Source organism: Podarcis bocagei (genome assembly GCF_964188305.1).
Source record: "Podarcis bocagei genome assembly, chromosome: 16".
Lineage (NCBI taxonomy): Eukaryota > Metazoa > Chordata > Lepidosauria > Squamata > Lacertidae > Podarcis > Podarcis bocagei.
Genome location: NC_138142.1, coordinates 11,027,555 through 11,039,878, shown reverse-complemented (window position 1 = coordinate 11,039,878; position 12,324 = coordinate 11,027,555). Strand labels below are relative to the sequence as shown.

Sequence of the window (12,324 nt, the reverse complement as noted above, 5' to 3'; positions counted from 1 at the left end):
CCCCATCTGCCACTTGCTATAGCTGCTGGCCCCAATCCAAACGTGCATCTGTGTCACCCTGTCACACAACCAGCAGTTGTTCCAATCAGCTGTTTGGCAAGGACAGGGAAGGGCTAAATCTGCTCCTCTGGCATGGAGCCCCAGCAAGGCTTGGGATTCAGCTGTTTGCTTGGGAAGGAGTCATAGTTCAATTGCAGGGCATATGCATACCCTGCAGAAGGTCCCTGGTTTACTCCTGTGAAAATGATCCAGCAGTAGTGAAAGCCTGCAGGCTATATCCAGACATTGGCTACCAGTTGCTCCTAGTCATGGTGGTTATGTTCTTCCTCCACTCTTGGAGGCAGTATGTCTCTGAATACCAGTTGCTAGGAACCACAAGTGTGTTGCAAGGTCCTTTTGGCAGGCTTCCCATAGTCATCTGGCCGGCCACTGTGAGCACAGGATACTGAACTAGATGGAAGATACAATCTCAGAGATGGGTGCTGAAGTGTGGGAGGGTCCCAGGAGGCAAGACACAGAGATAACAGCAAGAACCTTTATTGAACTAACAGAACTGGACAGCAGGGGCAAAGCAACTGCTTAGATACAGTGGTACCTTGGTTTACGAGGAACGCGGGTGGCGCTGTGGGTTAAACCACAGAGCCTAGGGCTTGCCGATCAGAAGGTCGGCGGTTCGAATCCCCGCAACGGGGTGAGCTCCCGTTGCTCGGTCCCTGCTCCTGCCAACCTAGCAGTTCGAAATCACGTCAAAGTGCAAGTAGATAAATAGGTACCGCTCTGGCGGGAAGGTAAATGGCGTTTCCATGCACTGCTCTGGTTTGCCAGAAGTGGCTTAGTCATGCTGGCCACATGACCTGGAAGCTGAATGCTGGCTCCCTTGGCCAGTAAAGCGAGATGAGCGCCGCAACCCCAGAGTCGGCCACGACTCGACTTAACGGTCAGGGGTCCCTTTACCTTTACCTTTTATCTTGGTTTACAACCATAATCTGTTCCAGAGGTCCATTTGTAAACCAAAACAGGTTGTAACCCAAGGTGCGCTTTCGCCAATGGGGCCTCCCCCCATTTTTTTTCGTAATCCAAAAAAATGGGTTGTAATCCAAAAAAAGGTTGCAAACCGGGACACACACTTCTGGGTTTGACGTGTTTGTAATTTAAAAGTATGCAAACCAAGACGTATGCAAACCAAGGTACCACTGTATATTTCTGAAAGCCTGGGTCACTCCTACTCCCAACGTGATTGGCTGTCTAAACTTCCAAGCTGCGAATCATGACTCAGAGATTAAGGGCCAATGGCAGTGGCCCAAATCCTGAAATGTTCTCTGATTGTATATCATGTATTGAATCAGAACACGAGGGGTCAGAATCCTTAATCTAGACTCAAACTCAGGCAAACACAGACCACTGAATACATAACAGGCGCTGCTTTTCCAATCTTTTCCTCCAGGAGTCTGTCTGCTCTCCAATTGTTCGCGTTAACAGCTGCGATAAAGATGCAGTGTGTGATTGATTGATATTTTGATTGCTCCGAAATTTGTGTTTTGATTGAGAGGGATGCTTTTGGAGGCTGTTCTCCTGACAAAATAGTAAAAGAAGTTGGGAAAGAGAGAAAGGCAAGATCGGTGTAATTTCATCAGGTATTGTCATGGATGCCTGTTTTGTTTAGTTGATACTTATGGTCCATGCAGCAAAAAAGAAAAAAGATGGTGGCGCTTGCTTGGGTGTCTACTGCATCCTTTGAAATTAGTGCTGGCCCTAACATTGGGCGGTGTGTCTCAGGGGCCAGACTCCACTTTAAGCAGGGCTGTCCCTGCTGTTTGCTGCCTGAGGGAAGTAATGTATGGCAGGAACTTCCTTGGTTTTTCCTAGCCAGTGTGGTGTAGTGGTTAAGAGCGGTAGTCTCGTAATCTGGGGAACCAGGTTTGCTTCCCCGCTCCTCCACATGCAGCTGCTGGGTGACCTTGGGCCAGTCACACTTCTCTGAAGTCTCTCAGCCTCACTCACCTCACAGAGTGTTTGTTGTGGGGGAGGAAGGGAAAGGAGAATGTTAGCCGCTTTGAGACTCCTTAGGGTAGTGATAAAGCGGGATATCAAATCCAAACTCTTCTTCTTCTTCTTCTTCTTCTTCTTCTTCTTCTTCTTCTTCTTCTTCTTCTTGCCTGGACGCTGTCCGCAACTCTTCTCTTGAATCTATCTTGAGGAGGAAGAGGGCTTTACGGAAGAGACTTCTCTTTATCCAAAGCAAGATGGCTAGAACCACCACTGACACAGGCTGTGACTTGTAGAACTATAGATTTAAGAACATGTGCTTGAACTTGCTTTCCCTTCTTCCCACCTATTGTTTTTTCCTTGAGTGCCATGGCTTCTTAGATTGTGAGCCTGAGAATAGGGGTCGCATTAGAACTCATTTTTGTCAGCCACTTTGAGAGCCTTTTTTGGCTAAAGGACAAACCTCTTAGAAGCCATTTTGGCATGTAAGTGTAATAATAATAATAATAATAATAATAATAATAATAATAATAATAATAATAATGTATTTTAAAACTTATATCATGCATGCTTTTAAAACTGTAAGTCACTCTGAGACTTTTTGTAGTAAGCGGCTAATGAATGAATGAATGAATGAATGAATAACAGTAATAAAAATGAAACCATTATAGGATGGGAATATGGAGATCCATCCCTACAAGGGACCAAGATGAAGTGACACATTAGCCACATATATAATTCGGTCTGCCATCAGTGTTGTCATAATTAGCAAATGCTGCATACTAAAATTGTGGGCCTGCTTTCGAGGGAATGTAATTTTTAAAAATGGAAAAAAATAATTATTTATTTTAAACCCTTTCAGCTGAGGAGTTCAAAAAAACGTGTCAACGTGATCGCCTGTCTTTTTGTCAGGCTCTGCTTCTCCCATCCATCTCTCTCTCTCCCCCCTTCTTTTGCCTTGAGGTGTTTTTAAGTCATTCCATTGAAAACACATAGCTCCTTTGGATAAAAGCCTGTGCGATGACATCCAGAGGCCCAAATCCACTCGCTTCAAAGGAGCAGTCGGGGAGAATTTATTGAACTGACAACTCCACCCCCCCTTCCACCGCCACCTCTCCCCTTCCCCACCTCCCTTATAAATTCATGAAATGGATTTTCTACAGCACTTGTTAAAAAGTAATAAATCCTATCTTTCCCCTCCATTCCCCAAAAGGTGGTACTTTAAATTTCTTTCATTTTCTTTTTTCTTCATAAAAAACAAAACACCAGACTTGAACCTACGGCTGCCTGAGAGTAGATTTAGACCTCACAACTAGCAAAATCATGGTCCCTATCCTGTAAATGGGACCATGAATACAGCTCCCTATCCTGTAAATGGGACCATAAAATGGGAACATGTGGGGCAGCGAAGGTTGGGCAGGATGGGATGTTTAACCCTTTCCAGGAGTGCCAACTTGGCCCCACCACCGTGGGTGCCCAGAGCCATGGGTGCCGTGCAGCGTTCACAGCCCTGAAATTTCTGGGTGCCTGGCCCCTTCATGGGGAATTTTGTGGGTGCTTGGTTACCCAGGGCCCCAGGGAGTTAGCACCTATGATGCTTTCTGCACCCATCAGTTCTCCACTACGAATGGAAGATGTTTTCTCCCCAAATGGGGGCACATTTCCTGTTTCGGAGGTGGGATATGGGATTAAAACCACCGGGGACGGGGGGGAATCCCTTTGTGTTCACTGGTTCTCTTCTTAAGTAGGACTGATCCTACCATTGGGCAGAGTGAGGTGGTTGCCTCTGGCAGCAGATGCTGCTGGTGGTGAGAAACAGCAGCAAGGATGATGGGAGGCAGAAATATGTGCCACAGAGCCTGTTCTGCACCCCCTTATCCATAGGTAGGCAAACTAAGGCCCAGGGCATAGCTGTCAACGTTTCCCTTTTTTAAAGGGAAATTCCTTATTCCGAATAGGATTCCTTGCAAGAAAAGGGAAAAGTTGACAGCTATGGCCCAGGGGCCGGATGTGGCTCATTTGCCTTCTAAATCTGGCCCATGGATGGTCCGGGAATCAGTGTGTTTTTACATGAGTAGAATGTGTGCTTTTATTTAAAATGCATCTCTGGGTTATTTGTGGGACATAGGAATTCATCCTCCCCCCCTCAAATATAGTCTGCCCCCCCCAAGGTCTGAGGGACAGTGGACAGGCCCCCTGCTGAAAAAGTTTGCTGACGCCTGTATTATTATTCTTAATAATCTGTAATAATAATAATAATAATAATAATAATAATAATAATAATAATAATAATAATTAATAATAATAAATACAGTGGCACCTCGGGTTACAGATGCTTCAGGTTACATACGCTTCAGGTTACAGATTCTGCTAACCCAGAAATATTACCTCAGGTTAAGAACTTTGCTTCAACATGAGAACAGAAATTGTACTGCAGCGGCGCTGCAGCAGCAGGAGGCCCCATTAGCTAAAGTGGTGCTTCAGGTTAAGAACAGTTTCAGGTTAGAATGGACCTCCGGAACGAATTAAGTACGTAACCAGAGGTTCCACTGTAATAATATATATTTTTAGCCTGCCTTTCCTCCCAAGGGAGCCGTTGGCAGCACACTATAGAGCAGCAAAGCAATACAATTGAAGAAAACAATACCCTCACAGCAAATATTTCACCGGGGCTGGGAACAGTATCATTGAGCCATCAAATGTCTGGGTGAACAGTAATGTTTTGAAATTCTCCTGGATGTTAAATAAGGAGGGAGACAGGTGCACCTTTCTGGGAAGGGCATTCCACAAGCGGGGTCCCACCCCCGATAAGGCCCTGTCATGAATCAGTACCACTGGATAGCACCCAACTAGCTATAGCACCACAAACCCAGCCTCCCCTCCTGATTTTAGGACCCAAGATGGTTGATATTATGGAAGGTAGTATTTTAGGTATTTGACTGGCAACCCAGGTGTTGCCCTCAGGTGCAGTGAGGTGTCAAAGTTTTCACTGTCAGTCTAGTCAGGTTCTGTACATGGAATAGAAGGAGATGCCATCTTGTTTTTCACCTCTGGCAGAGAAATGCCTTGGGTTGGCTCTGCATGTAAGGGTTGTATCCAGGTGTGAGTCAGAGTAGGCTCACTGAAACAAACAAACAAACAAAAAAAAAAACCAACCATGACTAACTTGGGCCCATTAATGGGTCTTCTCTGAGACCCACTAACAACACTGCCTCATCCACCGGCTTGCCCTGTGCCTAGAAAACTTGGGTCTGAAACAATTTCCTCTTTGCCCTACTCCTTTCCCAGGGAAAACCCACTCTTTAGTGCTAAATCAGAGCAAACATCAATCCGAAGAAAATCCTAATTGCCGTTTGCTCCAATTGAGTGCTAAAGAGCGGTTTCCCCCAGGAAGGGGGGAAGCAGTGGGACAAGGGGAAGTCTGGATGAGCCCTGAAACACTGCCTGGACCCCAGCAAAGGGTTATTTTGTGCCAAGCTTGCTGTCAGAGCTGGGTGGGGCCTGTTGCTTTGACCTCATTTTATATGAACTGAAATATCCAGCAAAAGTTAACTGCATTAATTTTTTTTCTGGCGGAAGATAGCTCAGATGAGTGAATGGAAACCCGCGTCTCTGACAGGGGTGAATTACATTTGCAATTTATGGATGCTTTCTACATTTTAATTCGGCACCGTGTGGAAGCAGGATGTCGGCAAAGGGTGAAATGCTTATTTGAGAGCAATTGGGCTTAGTGCTCTCTCTCTCTCTCTCTCTCTCTCTCTCTCTCTCTCTCTCCTTTCCTGTTCCTCTCTTCCTCTAGCTGCCGGCTGGTCTATGCTGCTGGAGTAATTGAACTTTGCGCTGGGAGCTTGACTGCAGGAAAGTGGAGAAGGCTTAAGTATGTTTAACTTGTATCAAGCGAGGATAAAAGGTAGGATTGGCAGGATGGCGTGTGTTTTCAACTCCTGCCTTTTGAAATCACAAGCCTGGGCTTTTCTTCTCCCCACCTGCATTTATTTCTTTCAGTTTTCCAAGGAAAGCTTAGCTTGTGGCGCTTTGCTGCAGATCCAGTAGAATTAAGACCCGGCTGTATGTATCCCAGTAGCCTTAGTGGGGGATTTCAATGTCTGGTTCAAGGGGCTAGTTCCAGAGCTCAGTGGAATTCTTTTGGTAATGTAGAAGCTGTATTTGTGATCAGCTGATCTGAGGCAGCAGCAGCAGCGGCTGGTATGTGTGTGTGGACAAAAGCACAGCATGCTGCCTAAGAAGACAGAATCATACAGAACTGGAGAGTTGGAGGGGACCAAAGGGGTCATCTAGTCCAACGCCCTGCAATGCAGGAATCAGAGCTAAAGAATCCCTGACAGATGGCCACCCAATCTCTGCTTAAAAACCTCCAAGGAGGGAGAGTCCACAAGCTTCTTCCATGATTGAACAGCTCACCGCCAGTCTGATCTGCCAAATATTTCAACAGCTGCTGTTTTATTGCTGTTCATTTCGTGACTTCTTGCTTGCTTTATTTTTGTTCTGAAGTATTTTATTGCACACCATTTTTAAATTGTTTCACCAGAAATGCTGGACTGTAAATATCAAGCCAAGCTTCAACTCTTCCTTTAAACACAGTTTAGCAATGCTCCCTATTTCCCGGGACCAAATTGCTTTTGTAAAGGCCAGTGGCGTAGCGTGGGTTGTCAGCACCCGGGGCAAGGCAAGTAATTTGCGCCCCCTAACCCGTGGATTTGCGCCCCCTAACTCCAACCTCCAGATGTTGCGCCCGGTGCGGCCGCCCCCCCCTGCACCCCCCACGCTACGCCACTTGTAAAGGCACAGATATCATGTGCTTTCTGTTGAAGGAACCCAGCTAGTGGGTGAAACTTTCTTTAGAAGTCCTTCTCTGGGTGTCCTTGCCAACTGAGTTAGATGGGTAGTGACCAGAGAGAGGAGTTACTGTGCGCTTGCACCCTGAGAACTTTCATCCAAAAGGAAACTCACCTGGCTCTTTTCACAAATTCTTTAGGACAGATATGCAGAACCTGTATCCCCCCAGATGTTGCTAGACTACAGCTTTCATCATCCCTAACCATTAGCTATGTTGACCGGGGCTGATGGAAGATCTAGTCAAGCAAAACGGTGGTGGATTTTCTATTATTGGTGAGGCCAGTGTCACATAAGAAAGAATATGAATTGACTACAAAACTGGTAGGAATCAGTTAAGGGGTGACCAAACAGCTGAATGTTATAGTGAAAAACCAGCTCCAGATAAGGTGCAAAAAGGGCTTTGCACATACAGTAAAAAAACTTGAGTTGAGTTGCCCCAAAATGGAAAGAAGCAGAAGTCCCAGCAAAGGAAGAATGGATACAAAAACTTACGGAATATCCAGAAATGGCAAAACTTACTGGAAGAAAAAGAAATCAAGAAAACAATTTTGAATAAAGGAATGGAAATGGTTTATTGAATATTTACAGATATATTATAAACAGATAAAAACATTGCCAGGATTAATGTAATAACCTGCAGTTTTATAAGAGTATATATTTAAAGAAGATGAATAAATGAGCAAATTAAGTTAATTTGGATATGCAGAAGATATAAAAAATAAATTTAAGGATCCGTAGAAAGAGGGGGAAGGAAGTCAAGTTTTGAAATGTCAAAATGATTGTAAAATCAGTGAAATGTATAAAATTAGTGAAATGTATAAATTTGAAATGTTTAAATAATTTTTTTAAAAAAAATTGAGTTGAGTGTTTCCAAGGAATGTGGTTGGGTGAGAGATGGTGGGGATGGCAGGAGGTGACTGGAGAGAGCAAGAAACAACCAAGATGATGCATATTTTACCAATATAGCATGTGTCCTAATTAGGACATGTGTCCTAATTTGCAGACTCTCTGGGCTCTGTCCTGTAATGTATTATTGAATAAAATCTGACCGACTGGGAATTTGAGCCTCCATACTTAAACCCAAAAGGGAACCCCCCCCCAACAACACCTGGGGTCCCCCGTATTTGGGAAGGCTGATCTTGGGCATGCACTTTGCAGTCCACACACCTGTAAGTTTGTTGGAGTCTAGCAATGTCTGGAGTTGGAGGGCATCGCATTTTCTATCTCTCCAGTCTCTCCACTTGCTATATTTCTGACATGTCAAAAGGCAAGAGAACTCCCAGGGGATGCTGGTGGTGGGTGGGTTGGAGCTGACATCCTCCTAATAGGTATTTATTATGGGGATAGCTGGAGAGCTGGTTTGCCTTCCAGGGGTGATTAGGAGGTAACGGAAGGGAAGGAATAAAAGGAGGAAAAAGTGTGCTGAGAGACATGCCAGACAGATTTGCACAGACTGTAACACATTGTTAATAGATTAGCCCAGGAGAGAGTTCAGCGGCAGAGCAGGATTCACCTTGACTAAATTAAATTAGGTGCTGAAGGAAGGATGAATGTCTGTCTGTCAGATGATGGCACAAGGTGTGGTTCTGATAATTGAGCATCTCAAGACTTCCTAGTGAGTGATGCATTCCACACCAGACAAGGCAGGGATGCCTTGAAGGTATTTCACAACTCCGGGCAAGTTAGAGCAGTGAAGAGGGCGCTCTTTGTTTTGAGTTGAGTCTGCATCCCTGAACCATCTACCATCTTACCAAGGATTCTCAGCAGGTGGGCGCAGACTCTCATTTAACCTCCTCTGTGAAGGGTGGTTAATAATAATAATAATAATAATAATAATTTGTTGTTGTTTAGTCGTTTAGTCGTGTCCGACTCTTCGTGACCCCATGGACCAGAGCATTCCAGGCACTCCTGTCTTCCACTGCCTCCCGCAGTTTGGTCAAACTCATGCTGGTAGCTTCGAGAACACTATCCAACCATCTCGTCCTCTGTCGTCCCCTTCTCCTTGTGCCCTCCATCTTTCCCAACATCAGGGTCTTTTCCAGGGAGTCTTCTCTTCTCATGAGGTGGCCAAAGTATTGGAGCCTCAGCTTCACGATCTGTCTTCCAGTGAGCACTCAGGGCTGATTTCCTTAAGAATGGAGAGGTTTGATCTTCTTGCAGTCCATGGGACTCTCAAGAGTCTCCTCCAGCACCATAATTCAAAAGTATCAATTCTTTGGCGATTAGCCTTCTTTATGGTCCAGCTTTCACTTCCATACATCACTACTGGGAAAACCACAGCTTTAACTCTACGGATCTTTGTTAGCAAGGTGATGTCTTTGCTTTTTAAGATGCTGTCTAGGTTTGTCATTGCTTTTCTCCCAAGAAGCAGACGTCTTTTAATTTTATGGCTGCTGTCACCTAATAACAATAACAATAACAATAACAACAACAACAACAACAACAACAACAACAATATTCAGAGAAGTGCGGATTTTGAAGGATGGCTGCCTATTGCTTCACACATTGTTTCAGAACATGAAGGGAGTCAAATACCTCCCTCATCTCTACTTGTAGCTGTGCTCTTCTGTAGCTATAGGCAATACCTTCTGAATAACTGGAAGTACCTGAAACTGTCTTTATTCATGTGAATTCAGCCTTTTGTAAGTGAACTTGAGAATGCCCCTTTAAGAGTTGGAGTGGCAAGATCCTCTTCTGTGCTGGTGAGCTGAAAAAGCAGATGAATTAATCTCAGATAAAAAGGCTATGATCTTGTGAATGACTCTTCAGTCTTTCTCAGTGAATAGCTTTGATACTCTGCTTTGTAATTACTGGGTCATCCAGAATACACCCCCCCACCCGCCCCGCTCCCCCTGGCCCATTCATGATGGAGTGCGGAGAACCTCTCCACCTCGTGATACGGAAATCAGCCCTGCTAATGGGCCCCCCTCCCCTTCTTTTTCTATGGTGTAGACGTAGCCTGATGTTTCCATGCACAAAGCATGCTGGCTTTCATGCCTAATCAACTCTGCAGGCTGATGATAATCGCTGTCACATGGTCAGTGTCCTTGATCCAGAATTTGTCACAGTGCATTTTCGGTTCAGGGGGGAAAAATATTGCCTCTCAGCTAGCTCATTAGAGCTGATGACAAGATGCTGGAGCCCAGAGACTTCAGTGCGTTCCGGCTCCAAGTGGCGCAGAAGTCTTCCTTGGGAATGCGTCCATTTTTGTCTGCTAATAAAACACTTCCCGAGGTTCAGCGAGACCACAGAACTGGCCTCTCCCCTCCCTTTTCTTTCTTGGCAATTGTTTGCTAGAATCCTATATATTATAGCAGGGTTGGGAAACCTTTTGCAGACCAAGGGCCACAAGGCATGGTGGGCACCTTCCCATACTCACATGAGAGCGGTGGGCAGGGCCAGAGGCAAAAGTGGGTGGGGCAATGGGTGTGACTCCTACCTCTGTACAGTAGGCTGCATTTCAGCTAGGCCAAAGTCAGGGGTTTCTAGCCTCCCAACATCCACACGTCCAAGCAAACAGGAGGTATCCATGCACTTTAAAGACATGTTCTAGCCAAACAAAAACATTCAGCAATCATGACTGGTGTGGGCTATGACTTGGGGGAAAGGTGTGGCCTGGAGAGAGTCATGGAGAGCCATATTAGGTATTCCTGGAGTGGGTCACCTTCAGCCTCCAAGCCTGAGGTGAAGATAAATGTCTTCACCTGGTGCTGGAAAAGACACACACACAAAAAGGGTGCCGGGGGAGACTCTTTGGAAAGGCTTTTCCATAAGTGGGGGGCCATCCCTGAAAAGGCCCTCTCCCTGGTGGTTACCTGCTTCGCTTCATTTGGTGAGGGTACCTGGAGCAGGTCCTCCAAAGAAGTTCTTAAGGTAGCCATCAACTTGTAGAGAGAGGGCTATTACCCATGTGTCCTGCTTGTGGGCTTCCCATAGTTATCTGGTTAGGTACTGTGGGAAACAGGATTCTGGACTAAATGGCCCTCTGGCCTGATCCTGTAGGACTGCTCTTCTGAACAAGATGAGGGCAACTGCCATTCCCGTATTGAGCTGACATAAACAGACAATTCACTGGCTACAGGTCTTTTCTCTTATAGGGAAGAGTAGAGCATCTTTGCATGCAGAAAGTCGCCGGTTCAATCCTTGGCATCTCCAGGAGCTTGAAATCCTGTCTGAAACTCTAGAGAGCTGCTGTCAGTCATTTTTTTTTAAAAATAATTTTTATTAAGTATTTTCTTGGTTTACAAAAGTATGTGCATTGCTCCTTTTTCAGGTTGTAGAGTTTTTTTACATTTTATGTGAGACATTAGTGTTGTATACAGAATAAGGCTTGGAAAGAAGGAGGAAGGAGAGGGGGGAGAGGAGGGGTGGTAATACTTAGTGGGGTTTTTATGTCAGCACCACTAGGGTAGCTTCTCTTTCTATTCATTTATTCAGTGTTTTTTTCTGGGGGGGGGGGGGACACAGGGGTATGCATACCCCTAAACATTTTGTGAATCTAAGTTTGGCCTCATTGATGGGCAGTATTTCAATATGAGTAGGAAAATGAGAGGGGACGTGGGTGGCACTGTGGGTTAAACCGCAGAGCCTAGGACTTGCTGATCAGAAGGATTGCGGTTCGAATGCACACGACGGGGTGAGCTCCCGTTGCTCGGTCCCTGATCTTGCCAACCTAGCAGTTCGAAAGCACGTCAAAGTGCAAGTAGATAAATAGGTACCACTCCAGCGGGAAGGTAAATGGTGTTTCTCTGCACTGCTCTGGTTCTCCAGAAGCAGCTTGGTCATGCTGGCCACATGGCTCGGAAGCTGTATGCTGGCTCCCTCAGTCAGTAAAGCAAGATGAGCGCCATAACCCAAGAGTTGGTCACGACTGGACCTAATGGTCAGGGGTCCCTTTACCTTTACCTTTAGGAAAATGAGAGTACCCCTAAACATTTTTTAAAGAAAAAAGCACTGCATTTATTATATTTCTTTGGTAGTGAGAGAGGTTGGGGGGCAGGGTGTGGTTGGTTGTCTTTAGTTGGCTGCAGTGAGATTTGTTTGTGTTTTTGGGGAGATTGTTGGGTCAGGTTAGCCATATTGATTCGTATGTTGTCAGTGGGTTCTTGTTGGGGTGTGTATGTAATAAAGGGGAACCATACTGGGATGAAGGTGTCCTATTTTATTTGTCCCCGTGTCAGTCTTAGTCTATTGGTTAGCTTTTCTGATAAGGCTGTTTCCCATACTATTTGGTACCATTGGTCCATGCTTACTCCTGACAGGTCTCTCCAGTGTCTGGCTATGATGGTTCTGGCTGCTGAGAGCAGATGGATTATAAGCTCTTTATAATGTGAGTGGGCATTATTATCTTGGAAAATGTTCAATAGGGCCAGTTCTAATACCTGTTTAGTTATTTTGCTTATTTCTTGTGGACTATCTTGAATAATAATAATAATAATAATAATAATAATAATAATAATAATAATTTATTATTTATACTCC

General features: G+C 45.1%; 1 long non-coding RNA gene across 1 annotated transcript; it reads left to right on the top strand.

Moving 5' to 3' along the window:
* The first annotated feature begins 1,456 nt into the window (after window positions 1-1,456).
* LOC308576107 lies at window positions 1,457-8,972 on the top strand. Its single transcript, XR_014003093.1, has 3 exons — window positions 1,457-1,634; window positions 5,786-5,896; window positions 8,695-8,972. It is a non-coding gene; the product is annotated as an uncharacterized lncRNA (long non-coding RNA).
* The last annotated feature ends 3,352 nt before the right edge of the window (window positions 8,973-12,324 follow it).